The sequence below is a fragment of the Cricetulus griseus genome, chromosome 5 (genome assembly GCF_003668045.3).
Source record: "Cricetulus griseus strain 17A/GY chromosome 5, alternate assembly CriGri-PICRH-1.0, whole genome shotgun sequence".
NCBI classification, from domain to species: domain Eukaryota; kingdom Metazoa; phylum Chordata; class Mammalia; order Rodentia; family Cricetidae; genus Cricetulus; species Cricetulus griseus.
In genome coordinates this window covers 89,664,189-89,680,519 of record NC_048598.1, presented here as the reverse complement: position 1 = coordinate 89,680,519, position 16,331 = coordinate 89,664,189, and the positions used below count along the sequence as shown (strand labels likewise).

General features: G+C 45.4%; 1 protein-coding gene and 1 long non-coding RNA gene across 3 annotated transcripts in view; one reads left to right on the top strand and one right to left on the bottom strand.

Annotated features, from left to right (window-relative positions):
- Positions 1-5,685: 5,685 nt before the first annotated feature.
- LOC103162076 lies at positions 5,686-7,513 on the bottom strand. Its single transcript, XR_003485818.2, has 2 exons — positions 7,093-7,513; positions 5,686-5,850 (listed from the first exon to the last, which is right to left on the bottom strand). It is a non-coding gene; the product is annotated as an uncharacterized LOC103162076 (long non-coding RNA).
- Positions 7,514-8,518: 1,005 nt separating this feature from the next.
- Positions 8,519-16,331, top strand: part of Fbxo11 (F-box protein 11) — a 71,883-nt gene continuing 64,070 nt past the window's right edge. The window contains exon 1 of one of the 2 annotated variants that reach the window (XM_027417998.2): positions 8,519-8,782. The gene's annotated coding sequence lies outside the window, so the exon portion shown is untranslated. The remainder of the gene's footprint in view (positions 8,783-16,331) is intronic. The other variant, XM_027417997.2, reaches the window with a different exon arrangement.

Here is a 16,331-nt window from a genome sequence, read left to right as displayed (position 1 = left end):
TTTCTAAAAAGAACTGGAGGCTGTGGCATAGCTGCTGCCTCTGTTTCTTTTTCTAGATCTCTGTATTAACCCTACCCCCAAAGTTCCCTTTCCTATAGTGCACAGACTCCTGACTTGAAGCTGGTTACTGGTAGGCATCTTGTCAGTGAACTTATAATGGTGGCCACACCCCTTTGGGCGTGGCCTCAGGCAGATGGTAGCAGAAAGAGAGGAGCTGGAGGCGTGTCTTTCCCTTGCGCTCTTTCTGGTAGGTCAGCAGATTGGTAGGAAGAGGAGGGAAACGCTCCCATGGTTCTTTGTATTTTTCTGTGTAATTGTTCCCAGTAAACACCCCTTTATCATTTTTCTTGGGTCTAGTGATATAATTACGTTCTCGCCTTCAGTTACTGCTTCAGACAGCCATCTCAGGAACACAGTTGGGGGCTAACATGCTCTCTGACATGCTTGTCTCCAGCCTGTTGCTTTTAGTTGTTAAAAAACTTTGTGTACATCCATTTCTGCCTCTTTTCTTCTAATGTCCTGTTTTTTCTATTATTTACTACTCCCAATGGGGCTTAATTAGTGTTTTGTTGTTTTCATTTTTGGAGACAGAATCTTGCTATGTAGCCTTGGCTTCCAAATCTGAGATCCTCCTGTCTCTGCCCCATGAGTGCTGCTAGGATTAATGTGCTACCTGGCTAGAATGAGTATTTAAATTTTAAACTGCTACTTAAGGGGGGTCCATTTCTTCCTCTAACTCAAATAAACCTTCAGCTGCTACTCCCCTCCCAGCCCCCATTTGCTGCTTTTTTTTTTTTTTTTTCTGTTATTTAGGTTTTTCGAGACTGGGTTTCTCTGCGTAGCTTTGGAGCCTATCCTGGCACTTGCTCTGTAGACCAGGCTGGTCTTGAATTTACAGAGATCCTCATGCCTCTGCCTCCTGAGTGCTGGGACCCATTTGCTTCTTGACCTTCTGCTTCCACTTGTCCTCAGCAGCTCATATTTCATCTACAACTTCAGGTATTGCTTAAGTAGAGAAACTCTCCATAGGAGCCTCCTCTCATCAATTTCAACCCAGGTCAGGTTCATGCCCAGAGTTGCCCTGTCTCTTTCTTTTGTGTGTTTCTTGTACAAAAAAAAAAAAAAAAAAAAAAAAATCTTGCTTGGTGGTGGCACATGCTTTAATCCTAGAACTCGGGAAGCAGAGGCAGTAGAATCTCTGTACCTGCCCCCAAAATGTGTATGTAACCTTAGCACTGATCAGATATTGTGTGAAGTATATCCATCCCCAGCAGCAGCAATGACGATAATGGCTATCCGTAGACTGGACTTCTAGTATCCTCCTGCCTCTGCCTCCCCAGTGCTGGGATCAAAGGTGTGTGCTGCTCCTGCTGCTGCCACCACCACCTGGTGACACTTTATATGTTTTTGACAGACACTAATTTATTTAGTCCTTGTGATAATGCTGCACAATGAGAAGTATTATCATAACTCTCCACCCTCACTATGCAGGTGTAGAAACCAGCCAAGAGAGGCCAAGGAATTTGTCCAAGGTCATCCAGGCAGTGACTTCACTTCCTGCGACCTTCTTACTCACAACTCCTCATGCTTCTGTCACCTGCCAGGCCTTCCACAGGACAACTTCTGTACAGTACTTTGGCCTACTCTTCTCAACACTGAGAAATGGGGTTCTCCCTTTTAAAAGCAAAATGTAAAGGTGTATAACTATGGACCACAATCCACGCTAAATCTTGAACATAATTGATTTCTTCTACTGTGCTGACTGCATTATTCTATGGGGAAGGGTATTTAAGTTACTCTGCAATTCTTTGGCGATGACCTCTTGCATAAGTATCATGGGATGGAGGTCACCAGGCTTTTCTATGTAGACATCCACTTAAAGCCTTAGTTCCAAGTCAATTCTCACTAGGTGATAAAGTGTTATCTGAGCATGTTCTAAAGAATGACTTTCTGAAGCCTAGTGAGATAAGTCATTCATACTCTAACACAGATCTCTTAAACAGAGCTGGTTATTCCTGTAGGGGAACTATATTCAGATCAAACTAATTTCTTAAATGACATAAAAGGAGCGAGACACTTGGAGGAGTCTTATGTAACTGACTGAGTGCTGATGGCTTGGGACTAGATGGTAGCTGACAGGGAAAGGAAAGCTGAGTCCTAGAAATGGCAGAAATTGTAATTTTAAAAATTGCAGTAACTATCACCTGCCAGGTATTAAAATGATTAAAGGGCTTCTTTTTCTACACCCCTATTGTGATAGGTTTCATAAGCAAATAATTTTAAGAACACTAACCTGTTAAGCACTAGTAATTAGTTGAGGAAAAACAAATACAAATGTTCTTGAAGACGAAGCAAACCCTGAGGGAATTCAGTCCTCTGAAATTATACTGAGTGTTACTGAGGTAATTCTTGATGACTGCTACCCCAGTTGAAAACCCCCTTCATAGTTTCTTCTGTTTCCCGTCATCTAATAACGTCTGGAAAAACAAAACCAAAAACCAATCAAACAAACAAACACCCCAAGGGATTTGGCTCAATAGGTAAGAGTGCTGAGCAAAAAAAAACAAAAAAAACAAAAAAAAAACCGAGAATCTGAGTTTGAATCCCAACACCCATGTTAATAGCTGGGTTCACTTCACATGTAGCCCTAGTGCTATGGAAGGCAGGCACAGCAGTCAGCACCTGCTGGCCACCAGCCTAGCTGCAGGTGCGGTGAGAGACCCTGCCTCAAAGGAACAGGTGCAGGGAGAGACCCTGCCTCAAAGGAACAGGTGCAGTGAGAGACCCTGCCTCAAAGCAACAGGTGCAGTGAGAGACCCTGCCTCAAAGCAACAGGTGCAGTGAGAGACCCTGCCTCAAAGCAACAGGTGCAGTGAGAGACCCTGCCTCAAAGGAATAAGGAACAGGTGATAAAGCAGGGCCCCTGACATCTTTCTCAGACCTTCATGTATGCACACACTGGTGCACAGCATACCTGCCTACACACCCCACACACAAAACAGGGTATCTCTGTAGCCCAGACTGTCCTGGAAATCAGTACATATCTCACAGTGGTCTTGAACTCACAGCAACCGTACTCACCTTAGCTTCCTGAGTATTGAGATTACAGGCGTGAGCTACCATGCCCAAGTTCATTGATAATTTCTATGGCAGCTGTCAGGATCACTTGCTGCCAATATCAGATAGGTGATCTGATAATGGTTGAAAACCCTCTGGAACGTCTTAGGTTTTCAGCAGAAGCATTAACTATTTGTCATATTTGTGAATGGAAGGACACTGGACTGGCAGGCAATTGCTGTGTCACTGAGTAGTTAATGGGATATGGTTTTGTCATCTTGTGTCTCTGGACTTTAGTTTCACAGTCTGTCAGATACAGAAATGAGATGAGATGGTCTCCAAAGGCCACCCAAAAAGCTCTGAGTTCCACAGTTTTAAGATGTTTTTGAACACTGTTGTACAAACAAGACTCTTAAGACTTAATTCCATGAAATAAACTAAAAATATGTCTAAACAAGTGATATGGGAATAGACTATTTTAAAAAATATCTCCCAAAAGATCCATTATTGTTAAACTAGTTTCTCTCTCACACTTTATCACTTCACTTAAGAAACGGAGCAGAGCAAATGCCATCTCAAGGAGGAAGAGGCGCCTGTGCTCTCGGTACTGTGGATGTTCAGGCAGGAAGGGTATAATTTCAAGGCCAGCCTGAACTACAACATAGATCATATCTTTAAAAAATATATATATAGTGCTCTCTCTACTCTCTGTTTGTTTCTTCTTGGCTCTCTCTCAGCCTGTCTCTATGGCGACCGGCCATGGCGGTCAGCCATTACCCCTGTTCCTCTTCTTAGTCTCCCTACTCTGCCGGGCCTTATAATGAACTAGTCAACATGTTAAAAAAAACATATAGCACAGAAGGAATGTTTCCAAAAGAAAAGAAATTCATCCTTTGTCACCGGGAGGATGAGGGAAAGAAGACAGGAGGACAGAGAAGAGCGGATTTACTTTCCATGTCCTCTCATGGTGGAAAGATTAAGTTGGAAGTAGGTAGCTGACAAATTCACATACACCTGGAGACATTCACAGCACCTCAGATAAAGGGTTGCTTTCCTGGGCATGCTTGTGAAAGGCCAAGACCTGTTGGAGTGCACCTTCAGCCTCAAAGCATGTTCAACACGATGCAGGCAGAACAATGCAACATTGGAAGAGAGGTGGCCGCAGAAGCACAAAGCAAGTCCCCTGCCTCATCAAGGCCTGCATGGGGGTATTCGGGAAGCCCAGAGTGATGATGTATTTCAGTGAGAAGACTAAGTACTACTCTGAGAATGAACCGACCTGTGGAGACTTGAGTTCAATACAGACCCTATGGTGTGGGGGAGGGGAGGGAGGTGACATTCCCCTACAAAGGAATTACAATGAAAGGAAATTGCATAATTTCTCAAAATTATAGGAATGACCAGTTCGGTTTTTGTTTTGTTTTTTGAGACAGTGTTTCTCTGTACCTTTGGAGCCTGTCCTGGAATCTGCTGTGTAGACCAGGCTAGCCTTGAACTCACAGACATCTCCTGCCTCTGCCTCCTGAGTGCTGGTATTAAAGACCTACGCCACTACCACCTGGTGACAGCCTCTATAATTTTATGTTTATTCCTAAACATACTTTGGAATAAGCAAATTGTGAAACAAAATCTAAAAGATGGTACTTATGTAGAAGAATGAGATGTATGGATCTGAAGTTAAAAAATGACAGAAAATAGGGGTGAGTTTGGTCCTCAGAACCCACGACAGAAGAGAACCAACTCTTTCTGCAAGTCGTCCTTTGACCATGCCATTGCATACACATGCACATACACACACAAAATAAATAGGAATGTAATTAGATAGGTGGTGTTGCTGCAAGCCTTTAGTCCCAGCACTTGGGAGGCTGAGGCAGGCAGATCTCATTGAGTTCGAGGCCAGCCTGGTCTACAGAGTGAGTTCCAGGACAGCCAGGACTCTTTCAGAGAGAAACCTTGTCTTGAAAAACCAAAACCAAACAACAACAACAACAAGAATGTAATTAGAGAAAATAAGCTATAGTTTCTTTCTACATTTGATTAATATGAATAAATCTTCAATTCTACCAGACCAAAATTCAAACTCATCATGGTTAAGGTTTAGTCTTTGATTGATATTTTCTGTAGTACCTTATACACTATGCATATTTCAGAGGAACCAGCGTGTAGTTGTAGAGTACAATATTTTTTCTTTCTCGAGACAGGGTTTCTCTGTGTAATAGGCCTGGCTGTCCTAGAACTCTCTCTGTAGACCAGACTAGCCTTGAACTCATGGAGACTCACTTGCCTCTGCCTCCCATGCTGGGACTAAAGGTATGCACCTCCCCCCCCAGCTGTACATTTTTAAATCAATCAGAATTATGGACACAATTATAATATGCTATTTTCCCACACATTTTAAACTCTTCCCTCAATGTTTATTTAAGTCAAATACCAATGTTTATTATTTTTTTGTGGGGGGAGGGTTTCGAGACAGGGTTTCTTTGTGGCTTTGGAGGATGTCCTGGAACTAGCTCTTATAGACCGGGCTGGTCTCAAACTCACAGAGATCTGCCTGCCTCTGCCTCCCGAGTGCTTGGATTAAAGGTATGCACCACCACCACCCAACAAATACCAATGTTTATCTTCACCTAGTTAGCCATAATATTTTTAATATTTGTTTACATATTTACTTAGAGATGGGCTTTGTCATGCATTCCAGGATTGCATGTAGAACTTGACATCCTTCTGCTTCAGCCTTCAGAATTCTTAGATCATAGGCATGAGCTAGTCATGCACGACTCAGGCTGGGTTTTTCTAATAAAAAAAAAAAAAGTTTAAGTGTATGGTTTTTTTGCCTGCATGCCTGTGTACCACGTGCATTCCTGGTGCTTTCAGAGGCCAGAAGAGGGTGACAGATGCCCTGGTATTGGAGTTACAGACAGTTGTGAGCTGCCATGTGGGTGCTGAGAATTGAACTTGGGTCCTCTGGAAGAGCATTCAGTTCTCTAAAGGGATGAGACATTTTTCTAGCTCCTCAAGATGTTTTTCAAACAGCTGTCTTACATAGTTTTGTTGTTGTTTTGTTTTTATTTTTGGAGACAGGGTTTCTCTGTAACAGTCCTCGCTGTCCTGGAACTCACTATATAGACTAGGCTGGCCTCGAACTCAAAAAGATCAGTCTGCCTCTGCTTCCCATGTGCTGGAACTAAAGGCATGCACCACCACCACCAGGCCGCATATAAGTTTTGAAAAGATTATGTTCAGGAGTCTCCATTTTCCTGACTAAAAAGAGAGCATCTCAACAATCACATGATCAAAAAAATTGCATATCATCTGATAGTTTTATTTAAATAGCAGGAGAGATGTCTGATATCAAGAAAGGTGATTTGCTTAGAGTCACTTAAGAAATCTGGGGCTCACACAACACAATACTAGCTTATCTGTCTCCTTGTGTTTCTCTCAGAATTCACTCTTCTCCCTCTCTGTCTTGGTTTTATTAAGCTTTGTAATGTCTTACCTATCTTAAGCCTAGAAAGCAATCAATGAAATTCAAGTAGGAAATCACTAAAAGCCCTGAAAACAAGGGAATCCAGAGGTAAACTACTAGCTATGCCATAATGAATAAATAGTGAGAAGAGTACATTTGCAGCCATCACAACGGCATCCAGGGAATAGAAACGATTTCCTTGGGGAGAGATTATGCTAAGGGGACCAGATACAGATACAAAAGACAATTCCTCTTGGGAGTTTCTCATTTTTTAAGTGTGTGGGACCTAAAGAAAAAAACAATGAAATAGAGCATCACGATCACAACCTCCAGACAATTTCTCTCCCGGAACATTATGTACACCACTTTCCCAAAAACCCAAAGGAAACTAAAAACTGGCCAAGCTCTTTAAACACTCTGGTTTGGGTGACAGGAACTGGAGGCGACTCCAAACTTTCAAGCTTAAAAGCTCGGTCACAGTCGACCTCCTAAGGTTTTGCAAATACCCCCAGCTGGGCTGAAGGGCACAGAGCCTGCAGCGCTCCCTACAGCTCAGAGTTAGAACCTACCGAGCACAGAAATCCCGAGTTACCAAAGATTGACTCCCTCACTCCACTTGAAGAAAACCAGGTGAAGGTTGGGGTGGAGGGAGGCCGGAACGGCAGAAGGCAGGATTAATCACTTCTCCCAATTACATCAGCAGCCCCCGCCCATTCCTCCGTGAGCCTCCTTTCCTAGAACCGTCGTCGCTGCGTAGGGCGCTCCTTCGCCTACCCCCGGCTCCATTATATGCCCTGATACCTCCCCATTACCACCCGCCCTGCCACACTCCCCCTTTCCTCTTCCCTCTCCCTCCTCCTTCTCCTTCTCCGCGGCGGGGGGGGGGAGGGGGAGGAGGAAACCCGAGAGAGGAAACAGGGCGTTGGAGGAAGGGTCTTCGCGATAAGAGAGGAGGCGCCATTGGCCCGCAGACTGTACGCGCGCTTCCCATTGGCCACGTCCGGCCGGAATCCCCGCCCCCTCTGTCCCCGCCCCCCGCCCCTCCCCCGCCGCCCCGGCCTCCCCCGCGCCCCCGGCCAGCCCCACGGCGGGGGGACCGATGAGGCTGGAGTGGAGGCTCCGGCGGTGTCAATGGCTCCTCCTGCCACGGAGCAGCAGCGGCGGCGGCGGCGGCGCAGGGGCTGAGGAGGAAAGGCTCCTTTAAGGAGGAGGAACGACGACGCCTCTTTCTGCCCCTATCTCCTCCTCCCTTTACACTCATTTCCCCTTCGCTGAGGAGGGGAGGGAAGGGGGGGCGGAGGAGACACAGAGAGAGAGGGAGAGAGAGAGAGAGAGAGAGAGAGAGAGAGAGAGGGAGAGGAGAGAGAGAGAGGGGGGAGAGAGAGAGAGAGAGGAGGCCGAAGAAAGAGAAAAATTCCTCCTCGCAGGGCGCTCTTTCAGGGGGTGTGGGGGGAGGAAGAGGAACGGAGGAGCCGGGCGCCCCCCGCGCGCTCCCGCCCCGCTCGCTCGCCCTCTCCGAGACCGCCCGCCGCCGCCCGCTCGCTCGCTGCCCGCCCACTCCCCCCGCCGCCGGAGACGCCGCTCGGGAGTCGGCGGGCCCGGCTCGTCTGCTCGGCCGCAGACGCCGCCGCCACCGCCGCCGCCGCGCGCTTCGCCTCGGGCTCCCCAGGCGGACGGACGCCCTTTCTTTCTTTCTCTCGCCCGGCCCGTCTTTCTGTCTGCGTCCCTCGCGGCCGCCCCGCCCGGCGGCCTCGGCCTTGCCCGTGCGCCAGGCCTGGCCGGCCGGCCTCGCTCCAGCTCCGGCTGCGCCCCCGGCCTCCCCGCGGACCCGGGGGCTCACGCCCGTCCCGGAGCCCCCGTTCCCTCGTCCCCGGCCGTCCCCCTCGCTCTTTGGCGCTCCCCACCCCCCGTCTTCCCGGCCCCCGGAGCTCGCGGTGCGTGTGCGCGTGAGTGTGTGTGTGTCCCTCCGCCAACGCCGCCACCTCAGCCCGGCAAATGAACTCCGTCCGAGCCGCCAACCGGAGACCCAGGCGAGTGTCGCGGCCGCGCCCGGTGCAGCAACAGCAGCAGCAGCCCCCGCAGCAGCCGCCGCCGCAGCCGCCCCAGCAGCAGCAGCAGCAGCAGCCGCCGCAGCCGCCCGCAGCAAGCAGCCGCCGCCGCAGCAGCAACAGCCCCCGCCGCCACCGCAGCAGCAGCCCCCGCCACCGCCACCGCCGCCTCCGCCGCCGCCTCAGGAGCGGAACAACGCCGGCGAGAGGGGTAAGGCCGCGCTCGGGGCCGGCGGCGGGCGGGGGGCGGCGGGGGCGGCGGCGGCGGCGGCGCGCGCCCGGGGGGAGACGGAGGCCGAGCGGAGGCGGGTCCCACCGTGCCGCAGTGTTCGCCCGGACCCGGCCCGGCCTGGCCAGCAGGAAAAGCCGCGGCTGCGCGATTCGCCCGGGCTGCGGCTCAGGCCGCGCTTTGTTTGGTTTCGGGGCCGGCACCCTCCGTCCCCACCCCTCCTCGGGGCTTCCCGGCTGGCTCGCCCACCCCGCGGGAGGCTGTTGGCGGCCGGGGGCGGGCAAAGGGTGGGATTTCCCCCTTTTCTGCCTGCCGGCTCGGTCTGGGCTCCCCCTTTCTCGTGGTAGGTGGGGGGACGGCTGGCAGCGTGGGGCGGTGAGGCTGGCTGGGGAACTTGTTTTCCCCTTCGCCGCCGTGGGCTCCCCCTTGTCCTGCAGGAGGGGGAGAGGGGCGCCCGAGTGGTCCGCGGAGCTGGCTAGGGAACTTAGGCTCCCCCCACCCCCACCCCACTCCAGGTCACGGGGCAGGGGGAGCAGCAGCTCCTCTCCCAACCCCAAGATGTTTGCTGTGCAGTTTGCCTTTAGTTACAGAGCCCCTGGGAAGGACCCGTTAAATCAATACCTTTAAATAAATAAATATAGGAGCCATCGGCCATTTCCAGCCCCCTCCCTCGTGTGCAGTGCAGTTACCCTTCCGCTGTGTCGTCCCCCTCACCTCTCCTCCCCACTACGCCGCGGTGCTCCCCTCTATCTCCTGGTGGGTTTGAGCACCCCAGTGGTAGAACGGGCCCTTTGGGATCGTGTGTGTCTGTCTGTATGTGGACTCGCGCGCGCGCGCGTGTGTGTGTTGTGACCAAGGCCTAGTGAAATGTGTCATTTGGACCCAACTGTGCTGCGCTGTCTGGTAACCACCATTGTCTAAGGGCTGAGGCTCCCCGGGGTTGGATTTCTGCTTTAGCAAAAAATGTTGGTTTTTGCCGGGATGATGTGGTCATTTGGGGAGGTTTGTGAGATGAGAGTGTTGCACCTTGATCTCCGAACATAACTAGTCTATTAATGAGCTGCTTGCAGTGGCTGTTAAGTCAGCACGGTATTTTTGTGTATGGTTGTTTGAAGGAGGAGACTTGTTAGGAGACATTTTGCGTGTTTTGGTTGGCGGATTAAGGTTAATTTTTCATGCGTTGCGTTGGTTGTCACACCTCCTTTGATTAAGCAGACTGCGTTTAAATGTATTTTTTTTTTAGGTTGTACATTCTTTCTTTAACTGTTTCATTGTATTTGATCAAAATATTTTTCAGGTGAAGGAAATTGTTAGTTTGAAAAACAGTTTAAAAGGTTTGCATTAGTCACTGTTACAATAGTCTTTGAGAAAGCAGTTTGCTGTATATTGTTTGAGAGAAGGGAATGTTTCCAGGCAGCTCGAGGTCTTTTGCAACATGGTTGGTAGAACTGTTTTAGCAATTCTTTGATGATACGTTTAGCAATTTTTGACAAATTAAAAAAAATGTATCTCATCATTACCTTTCACTCAAACATAACAGAGTTGTGCGGTGTTCCTCAAATAATTATCAGGTCTTCTAGAATTGACACTAGGAAAAACAAGCAAAATTGAAACGTTAAATGTTTAATGTTAAGAATTCTACCGTTGCAGTGAGCCTTTTAAAGATGTCCTGATCTGTTAATAGCAGAGCATTGAAAGTCAGTCCATTCCCATTGTATATTTTTAAATGTTTATTCTGCATTCAGTCTCACCACTGATCTCGTTTCCAATCTAGTTGAGGTAGACCTTGGGCATTTTCTTTCTTTATTCTAAATTATTAGTTACCAAAGTCTAGTCCTACCCTCCTGCGTCTTGGTCATTAATGGTCACATGCCAGAGTGTCAGTTTTCTCTTTATTGTTGTTAAAAAACTGATGGAGATGTTCTTGAATCGTGGTTTCATTATATACTTAACCAAATAGTAATTGAAGTCCACTCTGGGGTTGTTACTATGTTGTAGGAACTGTTCTGGAGGTTAGGTATTGGAATTGGAGGGACAAGGTCTTGCTGGTTAGCCTTTAGGGGGTGTGTGTGAGTCTTTTAACAGGCAAATAGATGGCCTCAGAATGAATAAAACATGAAGATGAATTAAGACTAAGATAATGAACATTTTCCTAGGCTTGTGCAAAAATAAAATCTTTCTTTGAAAGATTAGCATTTTTATTACATTTTTAAATGTACTTAAAAGTTTTAGTGAGCATACAGAATATTTCTAGCTTAAGAATATTCTATTAATACTCATTTAGGAATATGCTGTAATTAATAATTTTATAAGGGGGACAGAAAGATGGTTCAATGGGTAAAGGATCTTGTGGCCAAACCTGATGACCTGAGAGTTCCATACTGAGACCCACATGATGGAAGGAGAGGACCAACTCCCTTAGGTGATTTTCTGACCTTATTTCATCAGCATATACATACATACATTAAATAAATGAATGATAAAAAATTAAATTATGGGGGAATTAAGGAGCTGAAGCTAATGCGTTTGTGGTTGTTTTTTAAATCTTGGTAAATATGAAATTCTTACATTAGTCTTGGTTAGAGTTACACAGTTGTGGTTCAGGTAGTAAATCAACACGTGAATCACAACTTTTGGACAAATTAGTGCAGTCTGTATAAAATTAACTTCATATGAAGATTACTGTGAACTTTTTAGTTGCAATACAGTTACAAAGTCTTTCAGATTGTTTTTTAGTTGCTTTTTATCCACAAGTTAATTAGAATAAAAATTCTTAGCAGTGCTATTAAGTATGTGTCTACAAATACATGTGTTTGGCTGTTATGTATACACAAACACATTTTCTCTTGTATGTAATGACCAGTGTTTGAAGTGCAGTAGAAACTTAGGCGGGATCTTAGCAGGATTCTGTGCCACTTACCTGGAGGATTTCTAATAGGCCATTGAGAAGGAGCCAACATGCTTCTTGGGAAGTTGTCATGAATGTGAAAAGTCTACCATTTAGAACTGTACACTAGCACAGGCTGTTTGTTTTAGTCTGAAAGTTTAAAGTGTGGGATTTCATATACCACTAAAAACTAGAAGAAAGTTTGTGTTCCATGTAGTAGTCACAGGTGGATAATATATTCCATAATTTAATGAAGTTGGAAAACATTTGGGGTTGGGTTTTGTTTGTTTGGTTTGTTCATGTATTTTACTTGTTTACTTATTTGGAGACAGGGTCTCCTTGGTAGCTCTAACGGGCCTAGAACTCACTACATAGACCAGGCTGGCTTCCTATTTACTTGCCACTGACTCCCGAAGTTCTGGGATTAAAGGCATGCAACACCAATGCAGGCTGCATCTTATATTTTTAATTTGAATATTTGTGGGGTACTCTGTTTTAGTACATGTATGTCATGTTTAAACCAGGATAAGCATCAGATACACATCTCTCTCCTTGAATATTTATAATTTGTTTCTGATTAAAGAGTCCTTTCTCCAAGCTTCCTTGAGATAAGTAGTACATTATTGTTTTCTGTAGTCAGCCTACTATAACAGTAGAGCACCAGTGCTCAGTTCTCTTTTTCACTGTAATGTGGTGCTAACACACTTTCCTCATCCTTCCTTCAGTTTTCCTGGTGTCACTGCTAATGCATCAGTGAGGTCAACTTTTGAAGTTCCATATATCCATTTGTCTTTCTGTGCTTAGGCTGTTTCACTTAACATTGTGAAAATGACAGATGTCACCACCTTTTCTCCCTGAAAAATGTGTGTGCACATGTATGCACATGCTTGTTCTTCATCAGTTGATGGTTCTTGAGTTGTTTGCATGTCCTGACTCCTAAGGTAAATGAGGCAGTGTAGGTTTTCATACTGAATTAATTTCCTTTGTTTATGCATGCGTGTTTGTTCTAAAATTCTAAAAGGAGCTAGCTTTTGCAACCTGTCCCACAGAGTTCATCCCCTTTATTCTTAGAACCCATTTTTACCTTTTCTACAAATATAGGGAAAACAGATCTGTAAATGTGCTATAGATATCCTAACTAGTAGGTTTTTTAAATTTTATTTAATAACATTTCTCTCTGTGGGGTGTGTGTGTGTTTGAAATTATGGGTTATGTACATGTTATGAGTGCAGAAGAGGGTGTCAGATCCCCAGTAGTGTAGGTACAGGTACATGGGTACTGGGAATAGAACTTGGGTCCTGAAGAATAAATAGCAAGTGCTCTTAATTGCATAGTCATCTCTCTAGCCCCCCCCTTTTTTTTTTAAAACACTGTCTCACTGTGTAGCCCTGGATGGACTGGAACTCAAAGATAGCTGCCTGCCTCTAGCTCCCATGCACTGGGATCAAGGATGTACACCACTATGCTTAGTTTCTTAGTTACTTTTCTGTTGCTATGGTAAGGCATCATGACCAAGGCAACTTATAAAAGAAAGAGTTTATTTAGGGCTTAGAGTTTCAGAGGGTTAGAGTCCATGACAGTCATGATGGATAATAAGCAGGAAGGCACTAGAGCAGTAGCTGAGCACTTACATCTTGTTCTACAACTGGAAATGGTGTGGGCTTTGGAAACCTCAAAGCTGGTCCCCCATGAGATAACTTCCTCTAAAAAGACCACAGCTCCTAATCCTTCCCAGACAGCTCCACCAGCTGGGGATCAAGCATTGAAACATGAGCCTATGGGGAGCATTCTAATCCAAAACCACCATTCCTGGTTAACCAGTAATTTTTGACGCTAAAATTATTTTTTTAACTGGATATGATTGACCCATTCTTATAATCCCAGCTGTAGGGGGACACAGGATCATGATTTGTAGGCTAGCCTGGGCTACAAAGCAAGACTCAAAACATAGTTAATCCATGTGCAGAGTTTAAAACTCAATTCCCTTTTGTATTGAATGTTTTCTACTTATTTGGGTTTACATGTAAACTGTGTATGAGGTCAGATCCCCTGGAGCTGGAGAAACAGGCATTTATGAACTGCCTGGTGTAGGTGCTGGACATTGAACTCTGGTCCTGTGCAAGAACAATATGTGCTCTTAACCATTGAGCCATCCATCTAGCCCTGATAGGTTCACCACCACCACCACCACCACCCTTTCTTTTTGTTTTTGTTTTTTTGAGACTGGGTTTCTCTGTGTAACAGCTCTGGCTGTCCTAGAACTAGTTCTGTAGACCAGACTGGCCTCGAACTCACAGAGCTCCACCTGCCTCTGCCTCCCAAGGTCTGGGATTAAAGGCATGAGCTACCATTGCCCGGCTGATAGTTCCTTTTTATGTGTACCTTTCCCTACTAAATTCTCCTTGGAATCAGTCACTCTTTCTAGCTTCTCCATCATGATGTTGTTATTTGAGTTGAGAGAGTTTGAGTTGAGTAAATATATTTACATAGAGGTTTTTGAAAGTAGTGGTCATTTATAGCATGACTGAGGTGCTAAAATTTTAACTATAAAATATTCAAGAAATGTACTATGCCTTATATTAGAAGAGGCTGCTATTTATCATCAGAAATAATTTCATAGCACAAAAATGTAGTCTTTATTCTCATACTTACATTATAAAAATCTCATCTGTGACAATGGACTCTGGTCACATGTGCTAGGCATACCTTCCATGTGACTGTTTGGTTACCTTCAGGTTCTTCATACTGCTTATAGAAGGAACCTCTGAGGCCTATTTTGTTTTTTTTTTTTTTTTTTTAGGAATTAAGTGCCCTGGGACACCATCTCCATCTCACAAAGCTCCCACGAGAGGAGTGTTGTTCTTTATTCCTCTTTCTTAAGGGAGCCTGTTTTCCCAAAGCTTAGAAATTGAGGGATACAAAATATTAAAAGTTCTGCTGGTGAGACCTCAAGGCTGTCACTGCAGTCCTTTGTTCTTTCTTTGATGCTCTTTAAAATTCTGGCAAGCCCAAGGAAAGACCTACTAGCTTAGAGGCCTATTAGGCAGGCAAGAACCACCAATAGGTGCTGTCTGCTAGCGGGGCCTGCCCTCCATACCTCACATTTGGCAGAGGGCAAGGTGAATGCTGCAGTATGCTGGGGGAAAGTGACTATTTGTAAAGACCGATACCAAAATCTGCGTCCTAAAATCCCTTCTACGAAATGACATAACACAGAATCTGCATGTAAACTTTCCATATCCTCCCATAGACAAGGTGTCTTCTCTGCATTGCTCATTGTAATGCAAGTGCTGTGCAGCCTCACACTTTCTTAATGGGGAATAGTAATAAGGAAAGGCTTATGTCCATGACAGTTTTCAGTAGGATGCAGCTTCCTCTCCAGATAGTTCTGTTTTTGTTGGAACAGGGTCTTTATTGTGTAGCTCTGGCTATAGTGGAACTTGCCATTAGGTTAGTCATTTGGGGACTTAATTTTTTTCTTAATGTTGGAACTAGCTTACTTAAGGCTTGGCATGGTAGCATATGCCTTTAATGCCAGCATTCAGGAGGCCGAGGCAGGCTGATCTCAGGGTTTCAGGTCAGGCAGGGTTATATAGTGAAACAACCTGTCTTTAAAACAAAATGAGGAAGGAAAACAACCAACCTGTTTGTGGGTTATTTCAGTGTAAGAGTTCTTGACTTCCTGTTTCTCTGTCACTAATAAGGTACTCTTTATTTTGTATAAATCCTGTTTTACCTGTCTCTGAAGAATTCTGATTTTTACTTTCTATTTCACTTTATTAGTTTGAATTACATTCTTCCAAATAACTCAGATTAGTATGTGAGACTGGTGACAAAGTAGTACTCTTCAAATTGCATTTGTTGTCCATTGGAAACAAAATTAGAGAAACATAAAATACAAGGCGTGTGGCAGATAGGCAGTGTAGTGTGAAGAACTTAGCTGTTATAAGGTGAGCAGCACACTGCTGTGCCTTTATAGTCTTTGGTTTTTCAAGACAGGGTTTCTCTGTTTTGGAGCCTGTCCTGGAACTCGATAGACCAGGCTGGCCTTGAACTCACAGAGATCTGCCTGCCTCTGCCTCCCGAGTGCTGGGGTTAAAGGTGTGCACCACCAACGCCTGGCACTTTATAGTCTTTGAAGAGAGATGAGCACTTGAACTACTAGACAAAAGTGTAAGAGAGAAAGATACAGAGTACCTATGGTATGTGTACATATGATAATTGCTCAGTAATGACTACTCTTTGACATATTTTTAAAAAGAGGACATTCTGATCAGTTGTGTACAAAATTAAATCAAGAAAATAAGTGCCCAGGAGACTTTAAAGACTTCTGTAGATCCAAAAGTTTTGATCTAGATGACTTGGCATAAACTGAGCAACATTGATTTTTTTTTTTTATTTAAAGAAAGCTATTCTTTTTAAAAATAGATTTATTTATCTTACGAGTGTTTTGCCCTAATGTGTGTATGTGCACTATATGCATCCTTGGTGCCCATGAAAGTCAGAAGAGGGCTTTGAGACTCCTGGAACTGAAGTGACAGATGGTTGTGAGCCTCTATATGGGTGCTGGGAATCGAACCTGGGTCCTCTGCTAGATCAGGAAATGCTCTTAACTGCTAAACTGTCTCTTCAGCCCTAGTGACA